The 12,643-nt window shown below is 43.4% G+C and overlaps 1 protein-coding gene across 2 annotated transcripts in view; it reads left to right on the top strand.

The window, feature by feature from the left end:
* Positions 1-3,296: 3,296 nt before the first annotated feature.
* Positions 3,297-12,643, top strand: part of SMAD1 (SMAD family member 1) — a 42,709-nt gene continuing 33,362 nt past the window's right edge. Inside the window, exon 1 of one of the 2 annotated variants that reach the window (XM_088056253.1) lies at positions 3,297-3,464. The gene's annotated coding sequence lies outside the window, so the exon portion shown is untranslated. Of the gene's footprint in view, positions 3,465-3,590; positions 3,725-12,643 lie in introns of those variants that run through there. The other variant, XM_088056254.1, reaches the window with a different exon arrangement.

Raw genomic sequence — 12,643 nt, forward strand, 5'->3', positions numbered from 1 at the left:
GAATCATATTAGAAGTTTATCTGTGTAAGTGCCCCAACTCCATTAAAATTCAGGTTCACTGGCCTTATGACTGATGGTGTCATCAGATTGTGCACCTAATCTGATGAAAAGACAGGCTGTTTACAGAAGGAATAGCTCTTATCTTTCTTCATTTGCCCCAGCCTCACAGCCTGTTTTCCTTGCACCAGTCTGAATGATTATGTAGTTTCAGAGCAAAAAGAGAAAGAACCCATTCTCTGCTGCCTCTTGGGGTAGCACAGTTACTCAGCCCAGTGGAAAGGAGGAGCATCAATGTGCAATGTAAGATACTGCTGATACTACTCACCCACAGAGTAATGGGCATGGACAGCCAGCTCTGACTGCACATCCTAAAGCAGGGGGCAGACCTGAAGTTTTGTTCTGGCCAGTGTGCCAGAACAGCCCAGCCAGGGAAGCCTCAAAGCAGGTCTGACCAGGGCATACTGTTTCTGCCTTGTCCCCTGGCCTTCTCATACCACTGCTCTGTCTGAAGCCAGGTCTACCCAGCCCTCTCCAGGACAACCACTCTGGTTATTAAACACCAGCAAAAGACTCTCCTAGGCTGTTTTGTAGCCTTTTTTAGGGAAAGCAGCATATTAATCTGATCCTCCCCAAGCCTCAATGTAAGTAGAAAATAATTTAATTCTCTCATGCCAAAGCCTACCTACCAGTCAACCCTAACAACAACAAAAGCAGTGAAAACGTGGTTTTAACAAGACACCTGACAAACTGCAGTGCTTCCCTAATTATCTCCTTGTCATATCTGTTTAGTGTGAATCATGAACTGATACTTGAGCAACCAGGATCCAGTGGATGGAGTTTGTGCCTGCCAAGTCAGCGTGCAGAGCAGAGCTCAGGCACACATAAGGCCTTTTCCATGTACTCCTCTGTGTGAGACCAGATCACCGAGACTGCCAAGCTCTTGGGGCAGATACTACTGCTGCATCTACTACTCTTGATCCAGGACACCTGGACCCAGATTAAGCACCACCACAGTACAAAAAACAGTATCAGGTTCATATTTCTTCTGTACCTTGCTTGCAAATGTCTTCATTACACTGACAAAATTTAAAGACCTTTCAGTTTGTCTTGAGATAAACTTTACCAGCTGTATATGCAGTCCAGTGCTATACTGTATCTGTGATTGCACCTAAAAGGTAAAGTTTACTTGCTAACTGTAGTTGTGTGCAATGTAAGCACAAAATACACCTTAAAGATGATTACTGAAGTTCACTCATCTTGAATCATTTAAGGTTCAAAATTTAAGCAGAAAAAGTAATTTTATTCCAGGCTTTCCCCACCAATATTATGGCATCACCCTGTGTGGGAGTTCCTCTACTATTATTCTAGCACAGTACCTAATAACCAAGTACAATTCACCCGTTTGCAATTTATGTGGTATTTATGTGTCGCCGTGCTTGAGTTTGGGTAGCCCAGGCTAGCCCCCAGCACAGCAGCAGATGTGTGGGCCATCCCCCGAAAGCGTCACTCAGGGGTACGGCTGGTAGAGTTACGTGGGTCAGGCTGGCACACTCCATGGCTTTTGATAGTAGGGAAAACGCCGAGGACAGGGGTAAAGGATGGAGAGGAGCCTTCAGTATGAATCCCACAGAGCTTTACTCCCCAGGGGGATCAGGGACCAAACGAGCTGAAGATCCAGCGCTACAGCAACTTATATACAGGGGAGGAGCAAGAGTGGGGGAGTACAAATCATCAACCAAGAAGGAGTCTAAGAGGGGGGAGCAAGGAGAGGAGAGTACAATATCGGGACCAACAGGGATGAGAGGGCGGAGAGGACCAGTCACCTAGGCCAATGGGGCCTCAAAGGTTAGGAGATGGACAGGGAAGGATCTGGAATATAGGGCAGGGTTTACATTGATGGGCAAGGAAAGGTCTGGAATAAAGGACAGGGTGTATATTGATGGGCAACTGGGAACCTGGGGTGATTGGACAAGAGGGGGAATGACAGGGACTCATTCTGGAAGATAGGGAAGGCTTTCGGAGTGAGTGACATAGGGGAAAAGGTGGGGAAAACTCAGGAAGGAAGTATTCCCTTTTAGGGGGAAAGGTATTTGGGAGCAACCAACTGTTATAAACACTTAAACCATTAACAGTAAAAATACACCACCACATTTATGTGGCAAAGAAATGGATGAATTTTAGATTATGAAGTTAGACAGAAGCGCTGATACCCTCACAAGCATAAACCTGGGCATTTTTTACTGCTGCTGTTGTGCTCCTTCTGTGACCTTGGGCAAGCCATACCAGTTCTGTGTCTTCAGACTCACAACGCACCTGGGTGGGCAGAACCACTGTTCATCTGGTAAAACTCTCAGGGCCTTAAGTCCTATGGGCCTCAGTGTCGCTGGATTTTAAAATGAGGTCAAAGTCATACCCAGAACTGCCTATACATGTGCAAATTTACTGGCCTAAGTATAAGGATGTAATTATGCCAGCATAGGCGTATCAGAATATTTTGCCACGTAGAAACATCTTGCACTTGTTGCTTCATATGTCCTTCTAGGAAAGATGACTGGGTAAAAGCCAAAGTATTTGTTGAAGAATCAGTTTCAGTTCAATCTTGCTTGCGCAACACTTATCTGACTACAGTAATGATCCCTGTAAACACAGCAGGCAGGAGAGGCTCGCCGTTCCACACGTGGGCTCCAAACTTCCAGCCAGTTCCACTTTGGAGCTGACACTTGCAGATCCAAATGGAGCACAAGTGCATTTCAGAGGGACAGCGGCTTGAGGCTTCATTACTGTGGGTCTGACTGCACAAGAAGCCTCGCACACTGTAATGGGTTTACTCGCATGAATGAGGAGTAAGTGCAGCAATACCTATGGGCAGGAGGATGTCCACGTGTAAAACACCTGGGGATAGAGACTGCTCTGTCGTTGGGAGGTATTACAGCAATTACTTCAGTATTAAGACCAGACCAAGTCAAGGCTGAATCACCGGCAAGACATAAATTCGACCAGCAATTGACTTTAACTCCAAGTCTATCAGCATCGGTCGCTGTCCCCGAAGCCCCGCTGCCGGAGCTCCCCAGCCCCTCCGGAGGGGCAGAAACGCCTTTTACGCCCCAGTGAGGGTGTCGGAGGGGGCTCACACCCGGGGCGGGGGTCGGGCAGTGGGTTAGGGCACACAGCGGCCGGGCCGTGCCGGGCCGTGCCGGGGCCGCTCTCCGGCGGCGGGCGCAGCGCTCCCAGCGGGACCCGGCGGCGCGGCGGCGGGGGCGGGAATTTGGGGAGGATCCCTGGCCGGGCCGGTGCGTGTGTGTGAGTGTGTGTGTGAGTGTGTGTGTGCGAGTGTGCCGGTGAGCGGCGGGGGCGGCTCCGGCCGCCTGACGCCGGCCGGGCCACATCCATCGCGATCCCGATCCCGATCCCGATCCCGGCGCGGAGGAGCTGCCTGCTGGCCGCCCGTCACCGCCCGCCAGCCGGTAACAACTTCGCGTCCCCCCGCGCCTCTCCCCGCTCACTGCCCCCGGGGCCGGGCGGCTGTGCCCGCGCATCCTCCTCCTCCTCCTTCTCCTCCTCCCCTGCGGTCCCTGCCCGGCGCTGCCGCGGTGCTCCCCGGCGGCGGGGCCGGGCGGCGCGGCGGGAGCGGCTCCGGGCAGCGCTGCGCTGCCGCTCTCCTCCCCGGCATGATGGCGTCCCTGCGGCGGCCCGGCGGGCACCGCTCCCGGCCCCAACTTGGAGGGTAGGTGCCCCGCCGGGCCCGGCGGGCGGCAGAGCCCTTCCCCGCCGGGAAGCCGCCGTCCTGCGGCTCCTCCCCGGCCCCGGCCCCATCGTGGCCCGCGGGGACGCGGCGGAGCCCCGGCCGGCCGGGGCAGGGGCCGCCTTTGTGTGTGCGGGAACCTCCTTCGCCTCCCGCCTCGGCCCATCCGCGTCCCACTCCCTCTAATTTATCTTCTTTCTGCTTTTCCCCCCCTTTCTTTCTTTCTTTCCTTTCTTTCCGCAGCCCCTTACCCTCCTGTTTTGTTTTTTTTTTTTTTTTCCTTCCCCTCCCCTTCTTTCTTCTTTAATGACAAATCTGTGCTTAGAGGTCAAGGAAAGTTCACTTCTTTTTTTTTTTTTTTTTTTTCCTTTTCCCTGTTAGAGGGTTTGGATGCTTGAGATTTTCCCCTCCTCAGTATAGTTGCTTCATATAGTTGTTTCGTACAGCCAAATAATCTTATCCTGAATATAGATCTTTAAAGCTTATTAAAATTTACTGGCGTGGAAATATTCAGTCATGCGTTCTAAAGGATCTGGGCCAAATACCGACTTTTTTTTTTTAATATAAACTGAAGTCAGAGGGAGTTCTGACCGAGGCAGGGTTGCTGTGATTGCTCTTTTGTTAATAGATCAATCTGAAGAAGGTACGTGGTCCTACCTTACTGTTTGCTTTCACAGTAGCTGGATAACAACAGCTTATTCTGAAGATTAATCGTTATTTTGGTGTATTTTAGGATGAAATGATGCTCACTGCATGTCTACTGTTTTATTTGGGGAAGTATTTTAAACAGATATTCATAAAAACAGTATTGTTAGAGCCAGATGGGGAAGAGTAAAAGTAGATGTGTATTTCAGATACAGGCAAATGGAAAAGATCATTGCCTGAAACATGCCAGTGTTTAATGGATGTCAGTGTTCAAAGATACTGCGCCTTAAAACTAACATGCTTCATAGGAAAGAGCTGTCATAACTGATAGCTTGGATCTCTTTTGCACACAGAGGGGAAGTCAGAAAAAAGAAAACTCATTTAATATTTTTTCTTCCAATAGTTATATGTGTTTTGAAGCAGCACTCAGAAGTAAGAATGAAAACTGTAGCTCACCCAGCCCACGGAGAACACTTTTCTTCCCAGGTGTATGTCTGTAATTCTTCATGCTGCTGACTGCATGCACCTTGTTCTGTCAAACAATAGGAGCAAACCATGTGAGGGAACATAAGTTTGGCTTATTTTTTTCTTTTACTTGTGAGTAATGACTTGGCTGAATTATGGGTCGTGAGTTTCTTCGTTGCAGCTGATTAGTACCTAATTTCCCTCTTGAACCGGAGAGCAGTGCTATGAAGCTTTTTCAAGATTCTCACTGGATTTTAGTGCAGGTTTTGAGTGCTCACTTCTCTGTTGTGACTGGAAGAACATCAATATGAAAATGAGAGAGATCTGGTCCTTTCTGGAGTTCTTGCTGTGGTTTTAGGGATGAAGTCGTGCAATTTACTTCAGACTGTAAGCAGGCGCTTGAGAGAAATTTCCCTTGATTTGGGTGATCCAGAAGGCTTCTACAGCTATGAGAAATGATCAGTTCAAGGCATGATCAGGTTACCCTAAGGGTAGGGGTTTGTCCTTGCATCTGTTTTGACCTGATTACCATTGGGTATGTAATCAAATACATTTTTTTCCTACTCTGTTCTGTTCAACTTGCTTTTTTGTGTACCCTTGAAGATGTGATGATCTGATACATTTGAGAGAAGTGACTGAGTAAACAGATGGAGATCTTTCTGTTTTGGTATAAATATTAACTATCAAATCAAATATTTGAAAACTGATGAGTTTGGTGTTTGCTTTTCCTCTGTAGTTTGAAAACAGAAGTGAAGGGTTGAACGTGAAGAAAAACAATACAAAGGTTAATAAAAGTGCTACTTGTGTTTCTGAGTACTGGGAAATTATTCAATTTAAACTGTGAATTTCCTTGCTTGCTATAAAGATTTAAATTTTAAAAATGAAAGGGCTATGACTGTTTTGTTGTTGTTTTTTTTTTTTAAATTAAAGCATGAATGCACTGGGATATTACATATTGCCAGTGTTCTGCTCTGTGCAGCCCAAGCTGTGTGTGTAAAATATCATTTGAGTAGTCTTACAGGCCTAATGGAGGCATCATCTCAGCTTTATAAATAATGTAAGTTGTGTATAATGTGGAGTCCCCAGAGACTGCAGAGAAAGCATCATTACCAGCCTTTTCAACCTGCTGGAGATCTTAAATTGATTTACAGCACTGAACTGGTGCAAAATGATACATCAGGATGACACAGGGTCAACCTGTAAAAGTCTATGATGTGAGCCTGTTAGTTCAGTCATCGTAATTAAACCATATTACGAGGGCAGCGAAGCAAGTGTCTGTGACATGTCCCATTGTGCTTCAGATACGGCTGGTTTAAGAATCAAATAAAGAGAGCATCGTGTGTATTATTTAAGTTACGCAAAGAGTAGTTGAAATTAAAGTTTGTGGCCCTGTGAAGAGCAAAAGCTGTGCCAATTTAGGTTGACTCTCAACCTCTTCCTTGCAGTTGTTAGGAGCTGAAATAGATGAAGGCATGTGCAGCTTCAGGATGTATGCGTAGGGAAGTGCTTGTGAGCGGATCTCTGAAATTTATACATCCTTTCTCAAGGATCAGCTTGAGAAAGCTTTTACCTGCAGACTGTGCTGTCAGATAGCAAAGGAACAAACAGACAAACAAGCCAACTGTTTGGCTTTTTTCCCCCTAGTATTTCTATCCTACTGAAGTTTGTAATTGCCTGTTGAAACATTCTTGCTGATCTGAGTTCTTGTATAAGACAGAGCACTTCAGTAATTTCTTGAACTATATGGCCAAACTTCTTCTATAACAGAGACTGTAATTTTGAATGTGAGTTTGCACAGGTCGCTTTCCTTAGTGAAGACAAATGTGGCTTCAGGTTCATGTTTTCCTCTAGCAGCCCTAGAAAATAGCATGCCACAGGTAGTGAAATGTTTGCTAAATACTCAGCATCTAAGGTCTTGCTGTTTCTGCTGGTAAAATCACTATGATGTGTTTTGGGAAAAATCCTGCGAAAACAACTTTTTTCCTTCTTTCTGCTAGTCGGTGTGCTGCTTGGGGATTTGAGAGTTTCGCATTTGTTAGTGTTTAAACCAGCTCCTCATACCTGAATTGGTGTGAATTTTTAATCTCCTGAGGTTCTCCCAGCCCAGAAAGAAATGTACCTTATTTTTAGTCATAAATATAAGTAAAAAAATAATTTTAAGGCATGCAAGTGAAGCAGACAGAATAAATGGTCACTAGTGGTAAGAGATTTATTAGTTTCCAGGTTCAGTTGCACCTCAACAGCATGTACTTTAGCTAATGTGCTTTTTGAGTGACACATAAAGGAATTAAAGCTCACTTTGGCGTGCAGTGGCTTTTAAAATGTGGATGTGGAGCTGTCTTCTTCTGTGTCAGTGCAGATGAAGAAACTACGGTATTGGAGAGAAAGCCGTATAGTCTGTGAAAATGAAAGTCAGATTGCACAAACTGCTTTATGGTTAGTGAAGTGAGCCTACCGATGTGTGGGGGTTTTGTTGGTTTTGTTTCTGGTTATTTTTTTAGTTTCTGGTATAGGTTTTCATTACAAACTCACCCAGTTTTGCTTTCAGACTCGGGAAAGATCTGTTCTGCCCATAAAAACTTCACTTTTTTCCCCCTGTAGTTACAGCAGACTAATGTTCTTCCACTGGCCTTTCTTCTGTGTATAGGAAAAAACTGAATGCATACCAGTCTTAACAATTAAAAGATGATATGCAGTTCCTGGAAGTTTTCCTTTGAAATGTACTGAGTGGAAAATGAGAGTTCAAAATATAAACCCCAAGTTGGCAAGAATAGTTTGAAATGCTGGTGACTTAGGGGCTCATCTACACAGTCATCTTGCAATTTTCAAGCTATTTTGCTCAAGGTAGAGAAGTCATACAGATTTTTTATATTAGAATGGAGGGTTCTGCTTGGGATGGGAAAGAAGTTATTTTAAATTGATATTTTTCAAGTTTTAGAGTTGTATCCCTGCAGTCTGGGGTATAACTATTTCCATTGTAATGTCAGTATTCTTCAAGATTTGAAATAACCAGAGAACACTTTTGATTGGGCCTTTTGTGGAGGGCTTTACAGAGGGTGGATTCAGTAGTGAGGACACCCTTGGCTGGCTAATGGCTGCCACAAAGATCCCTATCCTCCTCCTCAGAAAAATGGCAATTTGCATTACAGAAGCTTTTCAGGTTGATGCGTATTTGAGTGGGGGATGCCTGTGTTTTTTAACGGGTAGAGAAAGCAAACATTTCATAAAATGGGCTGATTTTAAGGAATGAAAACATTTTCTAGAATGGACCCAGATCATACAGGATTCTCTCCCTGCATCCATTTGACACTTGCATATATTGGCACTGGAAGTTCCTCTTAGTTTATTAGGAACAAAGGACAAGCATTCTACTCCTAATTAGACTGTGTGAGGTCAAGTATCCTACACATGAAACACTGAACTCTGTTGAGCTGTGGAGATGGGTCCGATTTTATTATTTTTATTTTGGGAAAGGAGGAAGGATGTGTCAGAGCTGTGGCAGTAGGATTGCTCTGGTGGAAGGATTTTGGGGCCATAGTGCCACACAGCAGCTGGGTTGAGTCGTCATCAGATTCCAAGGGCTTTTCTGCAAGCACAGATAGCTTTGGTCAGTTGTACTCTTCTGGTGATTGCTGTCTTGGAGACTGTGTAGAAGCTGGGTTTAGATCAGGGGTTGAAGTTTTTTCTTCCTATCTCTAGACTTGCCAGTGTAGGGAAGTAGAGCTATTCTGGGCACTTGCACTGTTTGGTCATTCTAATGTAGCTCTGTAATTGTTCTGGACTATGTCACTTTTATTCCAGTATGTATTATGTATGTACTGGGGAGGATGATATTAGAACAGATGTCACCAGTCTCTCCCATTTGATTCTTCCCCCACCCTTTCTCCAGCATGCACAGGCGAAGTCTAGAGTGCAAGGAGGAAAACAAATTATTTTTAAACATGCTTTTATATAAGTCATTATATTTAGGCACTGTTCAAAGCAGTATCATCCAAACCCAACTATTATGTTGAGTTGGCATGTAAGCAAATCATTAATGTGGTTCACCAATGATTTCTGAAGCATTATTTCATATTTCTGTACTCATAAAGAGAACACTCTTCCCAACATGGCAGTAGATGAGACTAAGTCAGTGTAGACAGTCTGAATTATAGCACTTAATGGCATTCAGAAGTATATCACTTGCATGTTTTTGTCATTAAGACTACTAAAATGCCAATCCACATCAAAGTGAGCTATGGATTATCAATCCAGTATTGGGTAACTTGAAAATAAGATACCCATTAAAATTTTTTGCAGTGTTGAAGTGATTATAGACAGAATTTTGAAGGTTTTGCTGTCTCCTCGTGTTTTTCCCCAGCATGTGTCTTAAGACTCTCATCTGCCCTCCAGTTCTAACCGATGGACTTTGCTTCCTTCAGTTCTTGGAACTTGTTTGAGGGGAAGCTGAAAATACGTTCTCTCAATACAGATTTCATTCATGAGTAGAGCTTGGATTTCAGGGCTTGCAGCATTACAGAGTTTTTTTCTACAGAGGTGGCAAGACTAATGTACATGTTTAAGGATGTGTCTAGGTAAATGAAAGCAAAAAAAAGCGTATGTGCTTGCAAGCACATGCACTTGACACTTCTGTAGCAGGCTGAAAAATTTTCCGTGAGTTCAGAGAACCTTGTACGTTCAGATTGATTGGTGCATGCAGTGATCATAGTTGATAATACCTTTACTTGCTTTTATTTCTCATTGTTTAGCACTTCAAATTGGTATCTCATTCTTCTGTATTTACATGAAAGACTAAATGACTGAGATATTTTTCTTGTAAATAATTTCAGACTTCTGATTTCAAGCATTTTAAGGCATTGAAAATAATATCAGCATTCTTTTCTGGTGCAGTGTGTTGAAACCAGGGCATGAGACTCTTAAAGATATTTTATTCTTACAATGGTGTATATGTAGGATCCTTCATGTGGATCGGTGTGCTAGAAGTGTGTGTGCACATATGAATACCTAAAATAATAGTCACTGCTGTTGAAATTTAAATTGTTTGGATCAGATAAAGGTAGGCTACCCCTATATATAGTTGAGAAGAGCCTGTAAATTTATTAAGGTCTGTGAATGTAATAACTATTTATATATAAATACTTAAATGCCGTTTAAATGCTTAAAAGCTTAAAATCAGTTTTGGTTAAAGATGAAGTAAATAACTGGAGAATCATGTTGCAACAAATTGTGGCTTCCCCTTAAGTGTGTTCCTGAGTGTGATAGGAGGAGGAAACATGCTGTTTGGTCAGATGCTATTAATGAGCTGCATATTTGACATCATTCTGCTAGTGTATTTCACCTTTGTATCTGTTAGGTTTCATTTGAATATTGATGTGGGAGGAATTAATCAAGCACCCTTGTTGTCTTACATGCATCTTATTAGTAAGGACTTTGATTCAACTGATCTGTTGAGGGAAAAATACGTAGCTTGTAACTGGACATATTTTCTGTGGCAGGGGAGGGAGGGGTCCCAAAATTTTGTCAAGGTAAACATGGTAGTGTGCATAACAGAGGGGGTGGAAGGTGGTGTGGAACTGACAACTACTGCTCTTTCAGTTGAGGGTTTAATCTCTGGAGTGTCCCTGTAATTTATCCAGCTGAAGAATAGCAAAAAATGTATGGGTTGGGTTTTTTTGTTCTCAGTTATTTTTTAACTTCTTGTCGTTTTCTTTCCAGCCCTCCCAAGATGTTGTAAAACAAACTCTGCTAGTGTTCTGGTAGGACAAAATAGTTGGCAGAACACCCTTGCTCACTGTTGGCCAGTTGTCTTTTTTCCAAGGGTTTCCAAGCTGTCTTACATGAAGCAAGAAATTTATGTTCAAGTTAGGCCACTCAATAGCACCTGCTTAGGAGTGTAGATTCTGCTCTCAAGTACTGCGAAGTTATTCAAACTGGCTCATCAATAAAACACAGTCCTGTTTGATAAAGGGTCTTTCTCTCAATGTCTAAATAGTCTGGTGTGAAATTTCGCATATTTTTACCACTGTTACGGTTTCTGGGCTGAAATATACTTTTCAGAAGGTGGGTTTGGACTTATTTTAATCTAGGCAGGGCATTATTCAGGTTAGTAAAACTACAAACTACAAGATTATTTTTTTTTTTCTGTTGACTTAATTCCATGTGTAATAAAATAATCCATCCCGCCTTTGCTGATAGGCTGGGAGACAAACAGGACATGAACATGACAGGGCTTAGTCATGGTGGCTTAAGGTATCTGGTGCTATAGTGATGAGCATGGGACGGGAACCTCTGTAGATCAGAATCTTCCAGTAGCTCACAAGCAGTGGAAAAGAGGGCATAAAAGTGGCTTCTTACCAGGGCTCTATGTGAAGCAAGGTGACAGTGATGAGGACTTGGTTTTAATGGAACAGAGCCATACATGAAGCCAAACTTCAGGGGTACAAGCATGAAGGGAGGAAGAGTGATGCAACTCAGAAGGATTCTGGATTCTCTGAAGTCATCAAAATCAGGGAGAAGGCAGCTTTCTTGTGCGCCCACGTGTGCACAGCAAACAGAGCTCAGTCCCTACCTCAGAGTAGTAGCACTTAATGCGATATAATTGTGCCAAGGCAAGCAGAGTTCTATCCAGTTTTCTTGAGCCTTTTGCTTTTCAGATGTGTGACCAAATTAATTGACAGGTGGCAGTTTTGAGAGCTTCACAGAATCACAGTATGGTTGAGATTGGAAGGGACCTCTGGAGGTCATCTGGTCCAGCCCCCTACTCAGTCATGGCCATATAGGTTGCCCAGGACCATATCTGGATGACTTCTGTTTTTCCAGTTGTGTGACAACTGCTCTATTGTTTAGTCTCAACAGTGAATAAAGTAGATTTGAAATTTATTTGAACCTCAAAGACCTGCCAATGTGTACATGATGGCTTCAGGGATTGCTACATGCATAGCACCATTGCAGTGGTTAATTTCAAATGTGTGGTAGTATTTCAGGAATCCCAAACACATCTAAAGCATGTGCTTCCCAGTAGAGGGAAAGAAGAGGGAGATGGGAGGGACAGAGACCCAACTTAAGTGGCTTTACTGAGGTCTTACCATGAGTCTCCAACATTCAAGACCAGAATTTCGTCTCCTTTTACACAGTCTCTTGTTCTTTGCTCTTGTCGGACACTTCTTTTCCTTTTTATCACTAAGAAGGTAGATGGATAGATGGATAGATGGATAGATGGATAGATAGATAGATAGATAGATGGATAGAATGAAACTTGGTTATGTCCTCATCTCACCTGGTGAATGCAGTGATGAAGTACACTAATCTGAAAAATGTGAATTTTGACCTTGCTGAATATCTTAGAAAAGCTGACTTACATATAGGTTGCTTCTTGACTATTACAGTTTCCTGTTCTGCATTTTTGCCCGCTGCTGGCTTTACAGTCTGGCATATTTAATAACAGGCCCTTTATTATCCATTCTAGATAGTGTCAGTGTTAAGTGCTTTCTCTTGGATGTAGTAGCCAAGGAAAAGTCTTTGTCTTTATTAGCTTAAAAACTTAGGATAATGCAATTATAGTTTCTGTAATGTGTTGTATTATATTTCATGTGGAAAATATTTTATAAATGCTCTCGGCTTAAAACTGCAGTGTGTGGTATTTTTGGACAGGTGGATATGAAATTGCTCTTTTTTTTCCCCAAGTTTGCTGTCTAGTTACTAGAGCAGAGGGCAGTGGCAGTAGAGGGGGGTTTAATTGCTTGTTGGAGTGTTTGGTTATTCAGAACCAGCCAAGGCAGGGCTCCTTGCTCT

This window comes from Pseudopodoces humilis, chromosome 6 (genome assembly GCF_049639895.1).
Source record: "Pseudopodoces humilis isolate 2021_Gansu_Grassland_sample_001 chromosome 6, ASM4963989v1, whole genome shotgun sequence".
Lineage (NCBI taxonomy): Eukaryota > Metazoa > Chordata > Aves > Passeriformes > Paridae > Pseudopodoces > Pseudopodoces humilis.